General features: G+C 42.1%; 1 long non-coding RNA gene across 2 annotated transcripts in view; it reads right to left on the bottom strand.

Moving 5' to 3' along the window:
* LOC138789746 (uncharacterized) overlaps positions 1–23,887 on the bottom strand; it is a 77,882-nt gene that overhangs the window by 36,166 nt on the left and 17,829 nt on the right. Inside the window, exon 3 of one of the 2 annotated variants that reach the window (XR_011362780.1) lies at positions 7,184–7,243. The exons of the other annotated variant lie outside the window; for it this stretch is intronic. This is a non-coding gene — a long non-coding RNA (uncharacterized lncRNA). The remainder of the gene's footprint in view (positions 1–7,183; positions 7,244–23,887) is intronic. 2 annotated transcript variants of the gene reach the window in all.

Here is a 23,887-nt window from a genome sequence, read left to right as displayed (position 1 = left end):
TGATTTTGGGGCTAGTGGTGCTGCTGTACTACATTGGATTGCTGGGATTTGTAGTACACCTGCATAGAACTTCACTGCTCATTGTAAGAGGGTATCACAGAGTGTGATACCCTCTAGGTCCAGCCACTACCACATTGTACCGTTCAGCCCCCCCTAAACTCGTGGGTACTACACTGTATTGCTGGGATTTGTAGTACACCTGCATAAAACTTTACTGCTCATTGTAAGGGGGTATCACAGAGTGTGTATCTAGGTCCAGCCACTACCACATTGTACCGTACAGCCCCCCCCCCTAAACTAGTGGGTACTACACTGTATTGCTGGGATTTGTAGTACACCTGCATAAAACTTCACTGCTCATCGTAAGGGGGTATCACAGAGTGAGCATCTAGGTCCAGCCACTACCACATTGTACTGTACAGCCCCCCTAAACTAGTGGGTACTACACTGTATTGCTGGGATTTGTAGTACACTACCCCTCAAGTGATGATCCCTTTGCATTAGACTATTGCCAGATCCTCAAGGATAAAAGTCAAATTAAAAATCAAAACAGCGGTGGGGGGAGAGGTGGTGAGTCACATTATGCAGGGAATGTTACCCCAACTGCTGCAGTCAAATTGAAAATCGAAAGGGTGGTGGGGGTAGAAGTGAGTAGTTACATTATGAAGGGAATGTTACCCCAACTGCTACAGTCAAATTGAAAATCGAAAGGGTGCTGGGGTAGAAGGCTACTTGTTGGCTACTGCTGGGCCTTAACTGGCATCCATGTTGACTACTGGTGTGCCTGCCCTTGCCTTCTTGTTGCTGGGCCTTAACTGGCATCCATGTTGACTACTGGTGTGCCTGCCCTTGCCTCCTTGTTGCTGGGCCTTAACTGGCATCCATGTTGACTACTGCTATGCCTGCCCTTGCCTCCTTGTTGGCTACTGCTGGGCCTTAACCGGCATCCATGTTGACTACTGGTGTGCCTGCCCTTGCCTCCCTGTTGCTGGGCCTTAACTGGCATCCATGTTGACTACTGGTTTTGGACAACACAGATTACTGGGTGTTCACCCTCCTGGACCCTCGGTACAAACCGAACTTTTCCACTGTCGTTCCTGCCGAGGAACGCAGTATGAGAGTGAATCAATATCAACAGGCCCTGGTGCAGAAGCTGAAAATGTACTTCCCATCTGACACCACTAGCGCCAGAGGAAGTAGTTCTGTGGGCCAAAGAGCGGGGGAGAGGAGGGGTGGAGCAGGCAGCTTGTCAAGGGGCAGGAGAACACTCTCCAAGGTCTTTTGACAGTTTCATGGCACCCCAGCAAGACTATGTCAACCGTCCCCAGTCTAGACAGAGTAGGGGGGAAGCCTTTAGGAAGATGGTGAGGGAGTACCTTGCTGACCATACCAACGTCCTTCCCGTTTACTCTACATACAACTACTGGGTTGCAAAGCTGGAAAGGTGGCCCGAACTGGCGCTTTACGCCTTTGAGGTGCTGGGCTGCCCTGCCGCTTGCGTGTTGTCAGAGCATGTCTTCAGTGCAGCTGGTGCCATCATCACTGATAAGCGCACCAGTCTGTCAACTGACAGTGCTGACAGGCTGACGTTTATAAAAATGAACAAAGCCTGGATTTCACCTGAATTCAACTGTCCACCCGGGGAATGCAGCTCAACATGAAGATTCTTGTTATCTCCCCTCCTCCTCCTCTTCTCCCTCTTCCTTCAATTCTCAGCCAACAGCCAAGTCTTCTTCCGCCATGCAATGTCTGGCCTAGATATTGGGAGGCTCAATTGCTTCCTCACTCACTTGTAATGCTTCTCTGTGTCCTCACTGCCATGCTCTGATGTCACACTACGTCTGCGGAGGAGCACTATGATGTACCACACCACCTCTTACTAAGACACCATCTATAGATATATTGTACTTTTTTCTTAATTTTTCTTAACTGTTCTCTGTGTGTTCACTGCTATGCTGTGTCTGGTATAATTTTTGGAAGGCTCACTTGCTTCCTCACTCACTTTTAATGGTTCTCTGTGTGCTCACTGCCACTGTGTGCTCACTGGTATAATTTTTGGAAGGCTGTCTGGCTACCGCTTCTACCTTGTTCACTCTGTCCTCCCCGCCATGCTGTGTCAGGCTGAATTTTTGGCTGGTTCATGATATGCTACCTCTGTTTTAATGGTTCCCTGTGTTCTCACTGCCATGCTGTGTCAGGCTAAGTTTTTGGGTGGTCCATATGCCTACCTCTGTTTTAACCAGGCTGTTGCACAGAATTAGGCATAATGGTGCCATTAGGCAGCCTCAGAGGCATGCATACATGCTGCCCCTGCTGTTTCCTGTCCATTTCCGTTGTGTTTCCATCAATTCTGAGGTTGACAGGTTTTCACACGACTTTCCCTCTACCGAATCTGAGTCCCCTGCAAAAATGCTGGAGTCTCCCATTGACGTCAATGGGGTTCGTTACTCGAAACGAGCACACGAGTATCGGGAGATATTCATTTCGAGTAACGAGCACCCGAGCATTTTAGTACTCGCTCATCACTAGTGTCAACGTAAGTGCAAATAGGAGCTGCAGTGAAAGCTTCTGTACGCTCCTGTGACATTGCTGGTGAATTTCTCTGAGTATCCGGTAAACTTATAGGATCAGCCTAAACAAGTCATACAAAGGAAACTTTAGTTGGAACTCAAGAACAACACTGTGGGGGACATTTATTAAGTCCGGCGTTTCCTTATCATTTTTCCGTGCGCAAAATCAAAAATTCTGCGGACCTAAAGTCCGCGCCCCCTGTTCCTGGAACAGGCAGGGTTCCTGCAATGTCCTAGATGCAAGGGCAGGCAGAACAGTAGGAAAAACAGTCACAATACCCAAAGACAACTCTCCATACTGCCTGGCACCTCTTCTCAGAAGTGTTTCTGCCTATGCCCACAACCTAAATTGTTTTGATCACATCGTAAATACCAGTGTCACAGGTATATAGGCTGAGGACAGCATTCTCCCTTCCTCAAGCAACACCCCACGCTGATTGCCACTCCCATTGCCGGCACTTGCCATCACACACTTCTAGGCCAGGTTCAGACTATGTAACTGTGCGGCTGTATTTGCGGCTGTAATTGTGCGGCGGTATTTTTGGTGGTTCATGCGTACGCTGGAAAGTATAGGATATACGGCTGCACAGTGCACACTATGTATGAATCTACGGCCCGATCGTAAACGGACCCTTAAAAAATGAACAAGACCATTGTTTGCGGCTGGACATGCGGCCGAGGATTGACAGGCGGTCCGTACGGAGTACTTCAAAAATAGCCGGCAATGATGCCGAATGCCGATGCCTCTAATAGTTAATATATTAAATTAATAAAACACATTTTCTTTGTAATAAAGTCCCTTTCGTTGGTCAATAATTTAATTCTAACGAATCCATCATTTTGCAATTAAATATACTGTTAAAATGAATAGATATATAAATAAATGTATATTTATATATATATTGATTTTTTGACAGTATATTTAATTGCACAATGATGGATTTGTTAGAATTAAATTATTGAACAACGAAACTGAATTTATTTCATCGAAAATGTGTTTTATTAATTAAATATTAATTAGTACAGGAAGCTCCATAAGCCGTTAATTCATATTGCCGGCAATAGAGCTTTCTGTACTAATCATCACTTTACTTTAATGAAAACATCAAATGTTTCTTCTAATTATGTTATCACAATAGCATTATTAAAAGAAACATTTAGAATTATATGTGCGCTCAGCTGATTGGCTGATCGGCTGAGCGCACATATAATGAGCCGGTCCACAGTACAGTGACTTCATTGTGCTGCCGACCAGCGAAGAGGACACATCGGGGTGAGTATAGAGCTCTCCCCACCCCCTCCCCAGCACTGCACCCCTCCCAGCAAGGAAGGGGGGTCACTTAACCCCTTCCTTGCTGGGATGGGTGCAGTCTGACATAAGTCTGGCCCCCAAGGGGTTAAGGGGGATGCAATACAACCCCCCTTAACCTCTTGGGGGCCAGACTGTAAGCAGCGATCTGTAAAGATGCTGCATACTGTAAGGTGCACAACACCGCTCACAATGATGGCTGTTGTGCTCCTGTTTGTGTGTTTTTTGTGTGTTTCTCCCTTTTTGTTTTTCAGATATCGGTATCCTGTGGATTACGTCGGATTCCGTGGACTACGTCGATGACCAGCGTTTTTTTAATGTTTTTTTTTTTTAATAAAATGGTCAATGAGGGGTGTGGGGGTGTTTTTATTTGAATAAATAAATTTTTTTACTTGTGTCTTGTCTTTATTTCTTTACTTTATAGACTTAGTAGTGGAAACCGTCTAATAGACGGAATCCATTACTAAGTTGGGGCCTAGTGTTAGCCGGTCTAAAATGGCTAACACTAACCCCCTATTATTACCCCAGTACCCAATGCCACCAGGGGTACTGGGAAGAGCCGGGTGCCAGTGGTCCCGGAGCGTCAAAATTGGCGCTCCTGGACTGGGCGGCAGCAGGCTGGTAAGATTTAGGCTGGGGAGGGCCTAAACCAATGGCTCTTCCCACCCTGGTGTTACCAGGCTGCTGTCGTTTGGTTTTTAACCCGGCTGGTTATAAAAATAGGGGGGACCCTATGCGGTTTTTTTTTATTATTTATTTATTTAAAAAAAATATTCCTGAGCCACCCCCTACAAACCCATATGACATGACAAGGGAGTTTCAGTCAGGTATGCGACTGGGATATCACAACTGAATTTTTTTTTCAGCTTACTGCAAGGACATCACAACTGCTCTAACAGGATAAGATTAGCACTTGGAAATCAATAGGGAATACTTACAGTTTTTGTGGCAGTCCCACTTTTCTGTGCCCCTGAAGAGACCAGGTAGAAATACTTAGGGCAAAGAGCAAGAGGGAATAAAGGCCCCCTTTGGTACCTGACTAAAACATAACTTTTATTGATTCCGTTAAAAGAGTATTAGGAGGCAGAAAACAAAATGGTAAAATCACAGCTACCATCCCACTCTTTTCATTTCACATTTACTGCCTAAGAAGGACGGTCAATTATGTTCACTGTTCAATCATAGACACGCTAGAGCGACAATACTGTATATGCAATTTAAAACCCAAATTTATAGTACCTTTAACATGTTTCATCATCAAAGCGACCTTTTCAGGAGGTATTGCCATCAACCTGCCATGTGGTCATGACTTCCTTTTATTGGGGATAACCTTGTACTTACTAATTATCCAGTGTTGCATCACATTGCATATATGGCTACAATATAGCAGACAACTGCCACACCACGTCATCGTGTGAACAAAAGTAGCTGCCAATGATGTGCCTAGTTTCAGAGGAGCAGACGGCCCTCTAGTGACATCAGGGGTAAACTTCTGCACCAATTCATTATAAAAACAAAAATACTGCCAATAATGTGCCTCAAATTGGAACATCAGATGACCCTCTGAAGATGCCGGGATAAACAGTATCTCCTCGCATGAGTAGTGTGGAACCTCCCTATACATCCTGTCCAGCATCAGATTCAAGCAAATCTTTACCAATATGAACACTACAGTTAGAAGAGTAGGTACCTCAGATACAAGGCATCACCAGCAGCCCATTCATGTTCCCTAAACATTCAGTCTGTATTTGACAAACTCACACTATTTTATGGTCTAGACTTACTTAAAGTACACTAGAGAACATACTAAACAGACTGAAAGCTGCCTCTGCCAATGATATTCAAGATATTCCAGAGTGCAGTAGCTATTTTATATTTGTAGAAGTCATTGAAAATATTGCTCTAGATATTATTATAGGCAAAAAAAAAAACCCTTGCAATTAAACCCCTAGACGACCTAGGACGTATCGGTACGTCCTGGAAGTCTGTGTCCTGAGCTATGAAGCATGCTCCGGAGCGGAGCACGCTTCATAGGCAGTGGGGGCTGGCTGCAGTGAGCAGCCGGCACCTCACAGTTAATGACAGGCTGCAGCGATCGCGCTGCAGCGGGTCATTAACTCCTTAAACGCCACGATCACGGCGCGACCGCAGCGTTTAAGTTTAAGTAACAGGGGGAGTCCCCTGTCACTTACAGATCGGGACCCCCGCAGTGTGACTGCGGGGTCCTGATCGTTAAAACGGACCGCCGATCTGCTCACTGATTGCACAGGCAGGCTCAATGAGCAGAGCGCCGATAACACTGATCAATGCTATGCCTATGGCATAGCAATGATCAGTGTGAACAATGAAAGTAATGTATGTACAAGTCCCCCAAAGGGACTTAAAATGTGTAAGAAAAAGTTAAAAACACCAATACACTACCCCAAAGCCCCTCCCCCAATAAAAGTTTTAATCACCCTCCTTTCCCATTATATAAATAAAACATATAAAAATAAATAAACATATAATATACCGTAGCGTGCGTAATTGTCCGATCTATTAAAATATAACAAACGTCATTGCGAATGGTGAACGGCGTACATGAAAAGAGGGGAAAAAGTGTGCGGATTACCGATTTTATGTGACATTTTATTTTTTAAAAAATTTATAAGAAGTGATCAAAACGTCCGATCTTCACAAATATGGTATTAATAAAAACTAGAGATCATGGCAGAAAAAATGACACTCCATACAGCCCCATTGGTGAAAAAATAAAACCATTATAAGCGTCACAATAGGCCTATTTTATTAATAATTAATTGCCAAAAAAAAGGATTTCATTAACAAAAAATATATAACATTAGAGAATCTGTGTAAACCTGCATATGGTTGTGTTCGGACTGACCTATAGAATAATAGTATCATGTGGCTTTTACCATATAGTGCATTACGTAGACACAGGAACCCCCCAAACGTTACCATATTGCATTCTTTTTTACAATTTCACTTACATATATCTTCATAAATAATAATTTTGGGGTTCTGTCATACATGTTATGGTAGAATGAAAAACGCCATTACAAAGTACAACTATTCATGTAAAAAAACAAGCCCTTACATGGCCCTGTAGATAGAAAACTGAAAGCGCTAGAGCTCAAAGATCATAATTTGCGCGGTCCACTGGGTCATTTTGGGCCTGTTCCTCAAAGGGTTAAAGAGGCACTGTCACAATTTTTTTCTTTTAAATAAATCAATAGTGGTTGTGATTGCACGTAACTTTGTAATATACATGTTTAATATTTAGTTTTTTTATGTTAAAACCAACCTTAGACCTGTGACCACCAAGTGTCTACTGCAGTCCATGCTTTCTTCATGTCTTTTTTCTCTTTAAAGAAAAAAAAAAAGAGATAAAACAGGAAGTGACCTCATCCCAGAAATGGTCTGGGATGAGTATCTGTGTGGCATGTGTGCTGCTTATCAGTAGCATGGCTGCTCTGTATGTAGCCCTGCAGCGCTGAAGGCCCTATTCCACAAGCTGACTGACAGGAGCAAACGAGCGCTATTACACACGGCAGCAGCCAGCGGGTGAGTCCGGGGAGGGCCGCGGGGAGCTGGAGGGGGGCTGCCCGGGTGATCGCTGATCGTCCGGGCAGCCCATAGGATACAGCAGCGTCTGCTGCCGGTGCTCCTATTCTATGGAGCAACAACAGCAGATCGTTGCTGTATCAGTCGTTGCTGTATCAGTCGGCTGATCGTTGCGGTCAATTCCACGGGACGATTATCACCCATAACGTTCCGTGGAATAGGGCCTTGAGTTCTGAGTTCACATCCCAGGTACTCAAGTTTAAATAGAGACAAGTTTGGATCATGAAGGATGAGTTTGGTAATGTGCTATACAGGTAATATATACAGTTATTTGCTTATAAAATGATATGGGAGTGATATATAATCTGTAGCATGTGTGCTGCAGTTACTATGGAGCTTTACTTACTGCACTCCTGCCCTTACTAGGCAGCTGTGAAGGCAGATGACATCACTTCCTGTACACCCCCACAGAGTTTAGGAGAGCCACAGATAAGGTGAGCAGACGAATGGAGATAATCGCAAAAGATTAAAAAATAAAAAGAGGTCTAGGAAGGATCCCAGCCACTGCCAAAGCAAACTGCATGTATTGTTTTAACACACTTGATGGCAGGTACACTTTAAAACACAAACATTTTTATAAACTATTTACTTCAATTACAACATTGATAAGTCAACTAAAAATTGCTGTCAAATTGCTGATTGACTCAATCAGAAGGTAATAATTATACCTGGATAGTAGAAGCAGTGTACCCCGGTGTGTAGTTTGGGGATATACAATTATACAGTGGGTGCCTTCTGGTTTAGGCATCATCTTAATGCCCCTTTCAAAGTGCACCTGACTTATCTGGTACAATTATTTCAAATTATCAATTCATTAAAGTTATTACAAATTCATAAGGGAGTTGAAGTGGAATGACTGAGGGCGATTCAAGAAAGGCGAAGAAAAACAATATAATACAAAAGATTCTGTCCATTAAATATGAAGTACATGGTGAAGCCTCAAGACAACACTACTATAAATGATTTATTAAAGGTCCATCTTACATGGGAGAGACTATAAAAGCAATGCCCAAAATGCACCTTTAAGACTTTGTTCAGTATCCCCCCTAATATTAAATCAGAACTCCAAAGTGACATGCCCACAAAGTGCATTTCACAAGTGAATGCATGATCTCACCATCCAGACATGCTTAATAACAGCTGGAACACGCTTCCATAGTTATCCCTTGTCTGAGCTCTGATCCGATCACACTGTGCTGAGCGGGTACATATACAGACATCAGACATGACTACAATGTCAGCATATTTAAGCCCTTAGTTATGAGAATACTTATTTCAAGAATTTCCATAAAATTCCACTCTAGCATTTGTAGTGAAAGGATAAATGTTTGCTGCTGGAGGTAACATACCCATCTAACACCATCTAGAGCTAAGATCACTAATCCCAGTGCAACGCATAAGGCAAGGGCTCCTCCGCAAGCTGTTTTTTCACAGCGACACTCTGGGTAAAATCAAAGTCAATGCATTTTGAATTCTTTGTAATTTTTGCAATATACAGAACATGTATACATGCTCTAAGATATCTGCAGCAATCATTTCGAAAATATACACATACACAAACTCTTACACATAATCCTACACATGTTGACAATGAAATACTATGTAAAACCCTAATAATTGCACAATGCAACAGTTATTATTTAATTGTAGAATTATGTTTTACTTTTGCACAAGATCCTATACTATGCTTACATTAAATACTGTGCCCACTAGAATTGGGGACCTATTGTAATCTTAGTAAACAATGCCAAGGCTTAGTAGAAAAAGGGGTCTATTGTAACTCACTCTTATTTAAATGCCCACATATTCCCTGACCATATGGACACTAATTTTACTTTATTGGCCCTATTTTACTTTCTTAGGTTCGTTGGCCCTTCTGTTTTTGTTGTATATCATCATAAAGTCTTTTTGTTGTATATCATCATATCACCCATTCTCCACAATGAGTATATCTGAACATGGCAGGCAGCCAAAACTAATACTACTTCTTAAATTATTACAACAATGGCCCAGATTTACTAATATTGTCTAGTTCTCATCCCTCTAGATTTATTTTCTATCTGCTCGTCCCTTAGTGTATATGATGGCTGCTTTTTCTCATGCACTATGTTGTACCAGCTTGCAGGAAGTTGTGTTAATTATGTCAGTAATGTGAAAACTGGCTACTTTAAAGGAGAAGTCAGGCTATAATTTTTATTTAAGTATTGTATTGCCCCCCGAAAGTTATACAAATTACCAATATAAACTTATTACGGGAATGTCACAAAAAGCGCCGGACGTAGGTAGGGAACAGGACAAGACAGTGAGCCCTAACCACTAGAAGACACCTTCTGTCCCTACCTACTTGCCTCAACGGCCCTAAACGGCCGCGGACAACCACGGTGTCAGTCCCTGTCTTACACCAGGTGATACACAAAACAAGACAGACAAAACAAACACAATAATGAAGAGTCTTCGATCCGTGTTGGCAACGGCAGTCAGCGAGGTACAAAACGTAAGGCAGAAGAAGAGTCGGGGACAGGCAAGGAGGTCAGGGCAGGCAGCAGACAAAGCAAGGTTGGGAGATCAAGCAATAGGTCAGGCAACAGAAGTAACAGAACCAGGAGAGATGAAGCGCTTAGCGGAGTAACTCTCAATAGCCAGCAGGGAAATGAAGAGTCTGCTGCTTTTCACCTGTAATCAGGGACTGGGTCCAGCAACTGATTGGATCAGCCCTGATCCCAGCACCCAGCTCAGCTGGACAGGTCTTTAGAAGGAGTAAATCCCGCACTGCCAGAGTGTAACAGGCAATGCGGGTGTGGCTGGGAAACTAGAACGGCATTCAGACAGAACTGCAAACAAAAAACAACCAGAGGCTCAGCGCTTCCTCGGTCGCCCAGCACGGACCGAGGAGCGCAAAGTCACATTCCTGACAGGGAAATTATGGGAAACTTATGTGGCAAAATCCGTAAGGAAACCCACAGTTAGGCTCCCTGCATCTGTCTATATCAGTTTTTACTGGCAGTAATCAATATTTACTTTCCGGAAACCATCAGGATTTCCTGATCAGGAAAAAAATGTATTGTAGCAGATGGAATTTCAGACACTTTCTGGATGCGTCAGAAAAGTATCCAGAGTTTCACACCCCCACAAATGGGGGCATTTGTGATGGAATTACAGATGAAAATAGGACAGGTTCAATAATTCCCTGACTTTTTTTTTCCGAAATAAACAACCTTTAGGAAAAGTCCTGAAGGCTATCCATGACCAATACAACCCTATTTCCTAACTTGTGTAAGGATCCGAAATGTTTCGGTACAACTGAAAAGGCCAAGGATATGCCCTTTTATTAGGGGTTCTGAGCAGAATTATTGGTGTAGGTGCCAAACAAAACAAACAGAAACTCAATGTTATCTCTACAAAGTCCTTATTTAATTTTAATTTTGTAGTTTTTACATTTTTCTATTGTCATCAGAACCTATATTTTGAACCCTTCTTTTTTCTTCTGTGCCCTTGATAATTTTTTAAGAATTTCCTCAAATTCATTACCTGTAATAATATATGCTGTGCATTCTTTCAATTCCTTTGCCCATCTAGTTCTGCTGCAGTATGAATTGATCCTGCCATCGTGTAAACACAACCCAAACATCTCAGCTCTAATAAATACGCTGTTTGCTCTGCATATTTACACGTTAATCAATATAGCTGCCGATACAGCAATGAGACCCCAGACATTGCCCTGTGTTTCATAAGTTTAGATAATGCACACATCCTCTTAATGATTTTCTATAGCAATGTAGCATATCCTATCAGTCATTACAAATGACCAAAATGGACTATTTCAGGTCAATAGTGCACGCGTGGCTACCTGTAGTTGTGTGGGGCTTGGATACTTGCTGATTGGCTTATGTTCACATTTATAACCTATATGGAGTCTAGTGCTTTCCCATGATTCACCAGGTCTGTCTAGTAAATATTTGTTTTACCAAGATAGTTGGTATTTTGTTGTTTACTGTAAAAAAAAAAAAATTCACCATTGTTGTTTTACATATCTACATCGCCTTTAAAAACTACAACTGTATATAATTTTCCTATCGAACACATATAAAAATAATGGTAGAATATGTACCTTTCTCCCCCCTCTCTCCAAGGATGAAGTTGGGACCTTGTGTCAAAACCCCTCACTTTTCAACAATAAATTAATAACGTCTAAAATCTTCCCAGAGCTGACCAACTGTAGCATAAGTAATTCAAGAGGCTGAGAGATGCCAGATAAATTTGATTACTATAAAAGATGGGAATATGTTTGTTTCCTTTGAGATTTCACAAAAAGGGGTCAAAAACAAAACAGCTCTGGAAAAAAAAAGCGAACAATTTCATTTCACTGCAATTGAAGGCGAAAATTCAAAAGCAATTTCATGGGAACATTTTATCACAATTTTATACACTCATTTTCTGCACACGGGCGCAATCACTAATTTCTGGAGGGGGGGGGGGAGATGGTAAGGAATAAAATAAATGGGATATGGCAGAAAGAGCCTGACAAGGAAGACAAAAAAAATGTAATATAATGGAGGTCAGATATAAAGAAAGACAATAATAAAGAAACGTTAGAGGGAAGGCAGGTGAGGAAGGAAGAAAAAACAGACATTTTAAGGGAGGCCAGCAGAGGGGAGCTGTTGACAATCCTTTCCTTCATACATAAATACATATATTTTTAAGGCAGAGGGGTTTTATATATTTTTTTCTGTGCTAAACCTACTGCTGAGACTATGATTTGCTAAAAGCTGCAGCAGACATACTCCAAAGCCCAGCAGGGTCCTCCATTTTTCATTTTAACTCCTTTTTTTCTCCTCCCCTGACAGTCCAGATTTCACCCCCTTTAATCACCCATCCTGCATCACAAAAAAAGCCAGTCTGATTAGAGCCTCATCAGAGAACATTTCCCTTCCAAGCAGGACGGTGCATAGTCATAGCGTCTTCCCCGTCAGGCAGAAAACAATACCAGTCACAGACTCAAGATTACATTGCAGCTACTTGGCCAATGCAAACATTTTGCGGCTTGTGACAGGGGGATTCGTGGTTCTGTCACTTTTATATATTACAGAGGTTTTCACACATTGTCAACTTTCCTCCTCATGCGACCACAAGTGCAGATGTATATAATGCGTGTTCTGTTGATTTGTTAGATATAAATGAAGAAAAATGTAACTCAATTTTCAAATCGTCAACCCTTCAGTAGGTGACATTTGAAGTATAAGGGTAATGGACTCAGAGCTGAGGGGTTTATTTTCACATTCACACCATATTATATATATATATATATATATATATATATATATATATATATATATATATATACACACACACACACACACACACACACACACACATGTGTGTGCATATGTGTATTGGATAATATATATTTATTTTTATTTACAGTTATAAAAATTGTTATAATAATGTCACACTGTGGCCCAAATTATTATAGGATGCTTAAAGTGACACTGGCCTATGCACTGTTGACGTCATGGGGCTAAGTGGCGCTGCGCCCGCGAAGCCCCGCCCAGTTAGCACAATCAGCAGATAATACAATAAAAGATCACTTTTTACTGGAACAAGCACCATGACATATGATATAATATAAGGTATGAAAACTGCTAACAGTGTCATGTTAAGCAAGACATTGCAATACCCTGTAGGGCACTGTAAATACTTAATACTTCAATGCAAAAAAAATATGTAGCTTTACATGCTTCATTGTCATTACATCTATCTATCTATCAACCATGTCACCATACAGAATCATCCTAAACTATGGTCAAATATAGTACCAGATGTAGATTAAGTTGGCCAATTGGCATAGTTCTTGTTACCCCATTCTGTTTTATTGGTAGTTTTTCACTGAACTGCAGGTAGACCTACAGTATAGAGCTTAGTCCAGGGGCTGTTTTAACTACAGGTGTTGATCTTTGATGATTCCTTCATATTGAGCCCGTTACTGAGATGTCACAGGTATAAAGTTTAGCTGTTCAGCGGTAATCAGCGGTATAACTGTCAGCTGAACTGATGTTTAGCTGACAGTCAGAGGTGTTGGAGAACAGAAGTGGGGATTCCTGTTCCTCGCAACAGTAAGAGGCAGGAGCGGGCGGCTGTTTAAACTTACCGCCCTGCTCCTCATTATGATGGGATTCCCCACTTCTTTACAGGGTGTCCCCCACAGCCAAAAGGAGCAGGAGCAGGGCGGCAAGTTTAAACAGCCGCCCGCTCCTGCCTCTCACTGGGGGGAACGCACTGTCAAGGAGCCGGTTGCTCCCTGCACTGACCTGTCTCTCTTCATCCCCCCAGTGCTGACAGGTAGCAGTGCGGCCGGCTTCTTAATAGTGCGTTCCCCCAGTGAGAGAATCCCATTATAATGAGGGGAACTCTGACGCTTGCTCCTGCCTCTCACTGTTGCGGGGAACATGGCGCGTTTTTACGCTCTGTGTGCCGGGTGTTCTGCACCTGACCCATGGAATGTAAAAATCAATTAATCAGATTTACATTGTTCCCTATGGGAACTTACAGCTCGGTTCTGGAACAGCCTTCCAGAACAGATTATGTTCGAGAACCGAGGTACCACTGTAATCACATCCTGATCATATAATTCTGCAGCATCTTTTCTTAGAACTCTGCAATGTGCCTTTATTATTCCTTCTAGAGATATATGGATACATTCATACCTGGATATTATCATCCTCCTTGTAAATAGCGTGTGTCCTTGCCCATTTGACAATGTGAGTACTAATAGGAGTGGGCAGAGACATGCCCCATTATCAAGAGTGATAGCAACACCCATTTTTCAATTTGTGCATGTATTTTCAGGAAGAGCCTTGGCTCTATCACATCATAAAAGCTCTGTTTGACATATATCCATAGGGCTCTACTCACCAGATAGATACCAAAAAAAGTGTCCTTTTGGCTTCTGTTTGATTGGTATTTTTCAGTACACTTTTTGTATGCATGGTATGCCACAGTACCATGGCGCTATGATGCTTGGCTCTTAACATTTGTGTTGGAGATTCCTTTTAAGAGAAATCTTGAACACAATACATACCATAAAAGATTTCAAGAATTGTGTTAGAGAGATATCCGGTCATGGAAACCGGAACAAAAGGCAGAAATAAGAGCTACCCCCACCAACACCGCCTATCACCTGCTGTTACGGGTTTTTGAAGGGGCTTTCTCCCACTTATATGGGACTCAGCAATTAGGTCCTATTGGTTCCTCATATGTACAAAGGTGTTCAACCTGGCTTTGTGCTTTAATACGATGCTGTAAGAACTCTGCCCCCTGACTGAACACCATTTTCCACAGTCCACACACTCTGGTAAGGGTTAAAGGTGAAGAACTCTCTGGTAAGCTTTGTGACAGTAATGCAGGAGGCTCCAAGAGAATATTTTAAAATGTATTTTGCCTTCAAATCAGCAGGGGAGGGGATATACTACATTGTTGCAATTTCCTTCATTTATTTATTTTTTGTCTGTTTTCTATATAAAATATAATGCTACAAGTTCAACCACTTGGTGTCAATCACTTGAAAACTGCAGTGGGGGTTCCATCGCTAAGGCCATTTGGTCTTTAGTAACATCAAAAAAAGAGAAGTGATGTCAGCTGTCCCAGTAATGATGAACCATGATTGGCCAGCAGCCTGCTGCAGATAAACTAACTGATAAAATAAAAAGGCCCGTTCATGAGCTCAGAGTGATGTTTAGAACAATAAGCAGAACAATGAGGCACTAAACTGCAGCTGGAGCCACACAATTAAAATCAAACCAGGTGGCATACAAAATGCAAGCATTAACTATATAACTGCTGTTTTTTTTGTTTTTTGTTTTAATTTGTCATGTATAGGCCATGTTCACACAACGTTTTTTCAGCTCCATTTAAAATGATGTCCGTCATTTTCAGTCTAAAATAACGGACGGCATTTAGCAGCCTGGCCTCCCCTTAGTGCAATGACTGGTGTTTGTACATTATTCTAGTTTGGGGTTACTAATTGGCCTTTGGGTGTGGCTTTATTGAAAAGTCCATTGAATTTAACAGTACAAACAGAGAATGAACAGTGAAAAAAGAAAAACTGTGTGTGAACAACTAATAAAAAGAGGTTTGTAAAAGATGTCCGAAAATAATGATCACGTTTATTATTTTGACGTCCGCAGTAAAAACCTCCATTATTCAATGCATTGGGCGTCCGTCTTCCCATTGACTTCAATGCATTGCCATTGCAGTCAGTTAAATTGCCATTTTTTAAGTTGTGTGAACATAGCCATACTTTAAAGTGTCACTGTCGTTCTAACTTTCAAAATCTAAATCAACAGTAGATGTGATATGAAGCAAGTTTGCAATTTACATTGATTATTTTTTTAAATTATCATGGCAAACACGGCACTTCCTGTTGTCTGACAGTTTTTTTTCCTCAAAATACAGGAAACAGTCAGAAAACAGAGAGTTCTGTGTATCACAGGCCATCTAAGTGCTCACAGAGAGAAGCCAGTCATGTGACTGATGGACACATTGAGCCGTGACTCTCTGTACTGGCCGGAATTCTTGTGTTTAGTCTGTTTGTTTGTTTTTTTTCAGTCAGAAAAATCAGTCTTCAGGAGACTGGACCTGGATTTTTGGTAAGTATAGCTTACCAGGATGATAACAACAAAACAATTATGAATGTAAATTGCAAACTTGCTTTATTTCACATCTACTGTTGATTTAGTTTTTGAAAGTAATCATGACCGCGACACTTTAAGGTATTAGCTGAATTTACAGTATGTGAAAGAGAGAGGGTATATAGCAGGGATGGAGACCCTTTTGGCCTCCAGTTTCTGCAAAACTACAATTCCCATCATGTCTGGACAGATAAAGCTAAAGCTTTGCCGGAATGATGGGGATTGTAGTTGTGCAGAAACTGAAGGCCCAAAGTTTCCCATCCCTGCTATATATATATATATTGTTTAGTTGGGGTCAACTTCTTTCAGTTAAACAAATGAACATCAAATAATTTTTTTAATGAATTGACACATTTCCATGGTAACATGACTGCATTGGTCTCTGAGGAGGCAGCCATTTTGTTCTCTTGGATGATTAATATTGCAGTAGCTCATATTCTCTTAATAAAGGCAGGGCTGGAAATAGTCCCTAGTCCCTTACTTGCCTATGATCATTAAAAATGCTATCTTTCACTATCTCACATATAATGATGTTATGAATATCAAAGTGTTCCCTTTTCATTGGTTTATCATTGGAAATCCTAAGACTTATCAATGTGCACCTACCATAATGACCTTCCCACCATCGTTAATTGTTAATCTGACTAATAGATAACCTTTTAAATTATTCCTCCAAATTGGTCCTGTGAGTATTTCTCTTCTAGCTGACATCACACTAATCTGTGAATATAACCTGAGCGTCACACATTCATTATAGTGAGACCCCTGATAAGTAGTTGAATATCCTAGAGGAACACTAGGATAGGCCTTTGCACATTATAGCTAATTTAGGTAAAGGTTCAGCATGCTGTTTGCTTATTAGGGTTGGACACACACTAGTTAATTTTTTTTAGCAAGTGGATCACACATACTGTATAACGGGAGCTTTGAAATATCCCCTTCTTTATTAAAGGGGATATCCACCTTAAAATAAATTTCAATATATCTTCTAAAAATATCAAATACTCTTTATTATTATTTTTATTTTTTTAGCACAGAAATGAGACGTCCATGACCAGGAGACTATGGGCATGCTCCCCACTTGTCATGTTCATTAAATGACAGTCTCAGCAATACTGTGATATATGAAAAGTATAGAACTGCGTCTTTTTGTTCTGCACACTTGACACAGGTCTCTCTCTTTATTCTGTAAGTGGTACAGTACAGTGGTACTTTATTCTGTAAGTGGTTCGATCTGATAGCATAGAAACTTAGTCCATTCAGAAAGTTCAATTGGAGAATATTTAGCAGTCATATAATTTTTATGAAGTGAAATGAAATGTTGAGGTATGTCTCTGCAGAGCACTGAGTACTAAATGGTAATATAATAATTCCTGCTGCAATTCAAGTACTTCAAGTATTTTCTACAATTATGGTGAACTATTCAACTATCAAGAAATGACTATAAAAAGTGTCACACACAAGACCGTATTATAAAGTTTAGTGGTTGAAAAAAGGTCCGTAATATCATTCTTTGGTGCACTGTCAAATGTTGTTTTTGTCTGCTGTGCTATTACCATCTTCCAAAGTTACAGAACCGAAAGGGAGGTCCGGAGGAAGCATCAAAGTGCATAAATACAACTGCATATGTCCATTACATCCAACCCAGGTTGTGTTGTACAGATCTGTGGTATGGAGGCACACATGAGCAGAATACATGATGGTAGCATATAGGGTGCCTATGAGACCCAAAGGGACCCTAACTGCTGCCATAGGATTTCCACCTAACACCTTGTTCTTTTCCAGCCTATCCATAACTCTGGTGCCCGACTAATCCACCTCACCCCTCGTTTTGCCTCTTCCTTCCTCTCGCAGGAAGAGGCTGGAATTTATTAGGGGATGACAGACAGGGACTAATTATAAGGGCATTGTCTCTTCAAATTTTACTAAAACAGGGACGAGTACGCCCAGAGTTTCAGGATGCAATGCCAGCTGCACCGGAAGTTAAGAGGGGGGGGGGGGGTAGACGCAGCCACAACAGCTGTGTACATTGTTTTCCCTGTGCACTCAATTTTTTATTTATAAAATATTCTGTTCTTCCACCTTAAACCCTCCACCTTGGTTTAAGTGTCTTTGTAAGTTTTTTTTATGAGATATTTGGACATCACAATAAAAGTACACAAAAATTAAATTTTTGGGGAATTTTTGGTGGTTACTTAGGGTTGATTTAGGGTTATTCTATGGAACAGGGTCAGCTCTTAAGACCTTATGAATGGAATAAAAGATCTTTGTTTATTCACATTGGTGAGTGCTGCATATTTTGTCCCTCTTGTGGACTTGTCATGGTATCTGAATCATACCAATTATTGACCACCACCACTGTCAGGATGGTATCTCTGCGGAGCATTATGCGCCCCTCAGCTCGTGCTGTTCGGCCGAGAAGGCACTGATTTTCTTGTATCCTGTTTCTGTGTTTTGTTTTGCTGTGTGTGAACTCTGGTTTATTGCTCACCTGGGTTGGGAGACACACCTGACTTCACCTGCTGAGTTCTGTCTGGCCATGTCATGGTTAATCTGTGTTCTGGTTCTGATGTGACTGACAGGTCATCCTGCCAGTGGATCTGTCTTGTTCTCAGGTGTCTGTGCTTGGAGATCCGGGGATGGTCCAATTACATTCTGGACCAGAGCCCTGGCCTCCTATATAACAATCCTCAATCTGTACAACAATCTCAATTGCTGGTTATTGACTTAGTCTCTGCCCGCTTGTATCTTCTGTGTATTTGCTATCCCTGATCTTTGCCTTATTCCTTGACCTCCCTTGCTTGCCGCCTGCCCTTGACTATATTGCCTGGACTTTGACTACGTTTATAGGATTGTGATTTTGTACTTTTGCTGCCCGATTGTTGTGACCCGGACTGTTTACTATTCTTCATTGTGTTTTGTCTGTCTTGTATTTGTGTTCCACCTAGCCAGTGCAGGGACCGCCGCCAAGTTGCTCGCCGCCATCTTAGGGCGGATTGTGGCAAGTAGGTAGAGGACAATGGGAGGGGCTGAGCTTAGGGCTCACTGTCTTGTCTTGTCCTGCTGTCCGGTTCCTGACAACCACATGGTGGATTGTGTAGTTTATTGCAAGGTGCATCACAGTCATGGACTGTGAATTGTGGGTAGGGCCGGGACATATTACATATTGATAGTCAACTGTTCATTCCTGTCCTCTGCATACAAATTGCAATAACAGCATTAACCATTTGGAACATGAATTGCAACTAACATATTCACTTAAAATGTTCAACTTGATCAACATCAAACACAAAATTTCTATACATTAAATAGACCTGTTAACAGCTAAACAGGGGTAACAATAATCTCATGGGCTTCTTATCTGTATTCTGGGCATACTTTTTTTTTAATTCCATAACTATGGCCAACCCTGAGAAGTCAAGATGTAGCCATTTTTGTCAATATGTAAATGAGGCTAAAGTGTCTAGGGGACGTTTCTCAGCACAGTAAAAGCCCAGAGTTAGCCAGCCCATTTCTTCTTCATTTAAATGCATACTAACCCATCCCTGTGCCCCTGTAGCACCGCTCCAGGGTACTGCTGATGTCCGCAGGCTTTCATTTTCGGCTGGAATCTGGATAGGTCATGTACCCTACTTTTCCAGCTGCAATGTCACACTCCAGTCAATGATTAGCTGAGTGGCCAATCGCTCAGCTAAGTGACGCTGCAGCTGGAAGTACTTCAGGCAGCTGACAGCTGGACCCAGGAGCAGCTCTACGGGGCATAATGATAAGTAAACTTTGGTCATGGGATTTCTCCTTTAAGCATCCATGATAGCTGTCAACCGAGTGCAGGGGGTGGGAAGGATATCCAAGCAAACACAGAGAATGCAAATAACAGGAGATTGCACAGCAAGAGCATAGGGTTAGCCTGCCTAAGAAACATCCTCTAGGCATTTGAGAGTCATTTACACATTAACAAAAAAGCCTGTAAAATCAGGACTAGAAAGCACTATGGAGATAAAAAAAAAAAATTGCTATATCCAGAATCCTGATGAAAAGTCCTGTCTAGCTATTAGCTTAAATATACCCTTATTTAGCTGCTGATAGGTCCACTTTAAATCAATTTACTATATACCACTACTTAGTTTACTAGAACAACAGTGTTTCTATAAAGAATTTAACATACAATTTTGCACTAGTTAGATAAAAAATAACATTCCGTGAGGGTATAACATGGCTACCAGTTAATGCAATTTACCCCAATATCCCTATGGGTAGTTCTAATAATACATATATTTACTATTCTGCAAAAAAATGGTTTTGTGACTCATATATGCTTATTTAGTCAGATCCTAATATGTAGGGCAATTCATTCTTCATCCTTCATGGTTCGTGAGACATATAGATAGAGGATAACTCTTAAGAAAAGGCAGAATCAGGAGAGCGCACAAACATTGCATCTTGCCTTTGGCCAGACACTTAAAATGTTAGGTGTAATACGTACAGGATATAAGACAATGACAGGTGAAGGTCAGAATTTGCGCTTCAGTGTATTTTTTTCTTTTAATAATGTCAACACAAATTAGTTAAGTTTCACTGTGAGATGCGACATGAGGGCCGAGCAGATTTGCAATAAACAACACTAGGATGAAGTCTATGTATTAATCTTGCAAGTGGTAAAAACATACAGCTTGCTTTTCTTTGTAACAGCATGTCCAGAAAATCAGCACGCTCACATCAGAGGATGTACCTGGGGAATGCATCTTATTGTTGAGATGACATTTAAAACAATGTACCTGACCTATTTGAGTGTTAACATAAGTAATAGGAAAATCTTTGTGTTTATTATTTATAGAAGATTCTCTTTAGATTAGAACCTTGGCAAAGGCTTAGATTTTAGAGGGATTCTGAGGAGCTGGAGCACTGAATCAGAAAGAACCATGATAAAATCTGATTCTTAAAGGAATGTGCTTATCCCAGTATTTCTGCAGGACCCTTCTTATGATAACAAGTCATAAAGTGCTATACAATAAAACAGTCATCATCCTAAGTTAGCCATTGATGTAGAGAGCTGCATCACCCTCTCCCCAGTCACAATGTTTATCATGTATGAATATTTCCTACTAATCTATATAACCAATTATTTCCATATATAATCTTTTTCTTCTGGATCCCAGCAATAATGTTATAGCTATGATTGTAGCATTTTCTTCCAATTCAGATGTAAGTAGTCCCCCCTTAACCCCTTAACGACATTGGGCGTAAATTTACGCCATCGCGCCCTGGTACTTAACGCATCAGGGCGTAAATTTACGCCCGATGTTTCCCTGATCGCTGTGTGTTCGCACACAGCGATCGGGGAAGATGGCCTGCTATAAATCATAGCAGGCCATCTTAGCTTCTCGGCACGGGGGGTGGTTAACACCCCCTGTGCTTACGATCGCAGCTATTGGCTGATCAATTGAGATCAGCCAATAGCGGCGATCGGAACCTTTCCGGGTCATCAGTGACCCGATGACCCGGAAAAAAATGGTGGTGGCACGGCGATCAGAGTCCACAAAAATAGTAAATACCTGCTCAGCTACCTAGCTGAGGGGTCCAGAGCAGGTATTTGTACATTACTCACCTGTCCCGGGGTCCTGATCGGCGTCTTCCGGGTTCGCGGCGTCCTCCGTCTTTCCATCGGGTCTTCGGCTATTTCCAGCGGTCCCCATCGGCTTTTTTCAGATCCAGCCTCGTCTTTTTCCGGATTTTGCGCTCTGCTGCCCTCTAGCGGCTGATATGTGTAATACACTTATCAGCAGCTACAGGAATGTTCAGAATGTAGAAAAAGTTTTTTTTTTTTTTCCAAATTTTTTTTTCTTCTATTTTCCGCACCCTATCGCCGCTGAGTGTTGATCAGCATCGCACGAAAGTGCGCTGCTAATCAGCAACTCCTCCTTTTTGGCGTACGGTGTTTTTTTTCTATATTCTACTGCCACGGTCTGCTGATAAGTGCCGCACATAAGTGCAGCATTTATCAGCAACTCCTTTGTTGGCGTAGTTTTTTTTTTTTATACTTACTGTAAAAAAACATGTAAAAAACACTACATTACACCACACTACACTACATTGAATAAAGTTTGACACTACACCACTACATACCCCATATACCAATCCCCGTATAAAGATGGCCCCCAGGGTGTTTTCAGCGTCGGACGCATACGTTATTATTGCCTCCGACACCGAAACAGCCAGTGGGGATGAATGGGGGGATCCTTCTTTCCTCCATTCATCCTCATCCTCATCATCCAGTGACGTGTCTGGGGGTAGCGTAGTGTACGCTGCCCCCCAGACACGTCTTTTCCGCCAGTACCGTCCCAATAAGAGATCACGGTATGGTGTGAAATTCTACAAACTCTGTGAGAGTACCTCAGGGTACACTTACAGATTTAGGGTACATGCACACTGCGGAATGGCGAAGGATAACCCTTTGTGCATTCCGCAGCTGGCACCCACCGGCGGACTGAGGCGGGCGCGCGTCTCCCACTATGTCATAGACTCCATGTTATGCACGGGCGGATTCCATCGTTCATCCAAAGAATTAATACGTTGGACGGAAAGCGGAATCCGCCCGTGCATAGAATGGAGTCTATGACACGGACAGAGACGCACGCCTGCATCAGTCCGCCGGTGGGTGCCAGCTGTGGAATGCACGAAGGGTTATCTGTCGCGATTCCGCAGTGTGCACGTACCCTTAGAGTGTATGATGGAAGGGACACCCGAATCCAGCCCCCAGATGCCCCCCCCCCCCCCATCCTCGGAGTTAGTGGGAAGATCGTCCGGGAACTGATCTTCCCACTGCTGGATAAAGGTTACCACCCGGACGGGGATAACTTTTATACCAGCACCCCCTCTTCTGGTCCCTCACTGCCCGAGCTACTGTAGCTTGCGGCACGATCCGAACATATCAGAAGTAGTAATAGCGCCCTAATATTTAGCAGCCATGGAGCGGACCCAGCGCTTCTGGATATAAAGGACCCCGTATCGCACCAGGGCAACATTTTCCAGGTGACGTCCCCCACACTGGAAAACAGGAGACCCCAGAAGAAGTGCAGAGTGTGGGGTAACAGGGGGATCAGGAAGGACGCCATTTTCCAGTGTGACACCTGTCCTGATAACCCCGGCCTCTGCATACTGGATCGCTTAAAGGCGTACCACACGTCATTGGAGTTCCACATTTTCTAAATTCCGTCCCATATTCCTATTTCAGGGGTCACGTTGATCCAGGGATTATTCTGATCGCCATTATAGAGTCGGGAAGGAATTTTTTCCCTGTGATGAGGCTACTGTTGTCTGCCTTACGAGGGTTTTTTGCCTTCCTTTGGATCAACACAGGTTGAATTTGATGGACACCTGTCATTTTCAACCTTATAAACTAATAATTGGCCTAATACCCCCAAATAAATTAGAATTTTCCCTTTTCCCCAGCTACATAGGTATGGCCGCCATTCCCATTAAAGGATGCCATGATGCAATTACAAAGCCTCTGTGCGGCCAGGACAGTAGAAACCCCCCACAACTGACCCCATTCTGGAAACTACACCCCATAAGGAATCTAACAAGGGGAGCAGCGGGGATATGGCCCCCTGGTGACGGCCACATTTGGGACGTGAAAATGAAAAAAATTGTATTTTTTATTTTCTCGGCACATGTTCTACGTAAGTGCCCGTCACCAGTGG

This window comes from Dendropsophus ebraccatus, chromosome 4, assembly GCF_027789765.1.
Source record: "Dendropsophus ebraccatus isolate aDenEbr1 chromosome 4, aDenEbr1.pat, whole genome shotgun sequence".
Lineage (NCBI taxonomy): Eukaryota > Metazoa > Chordata > Amphibia > Anura > Hylidae > Dendropsophus > Dendropsophus ebraccatus.
The sequence above is the reverse complement of the archived record's forward strand: the minus strand, read 5'-3'. Positions and strand labels throughout refer to the sequence as shown.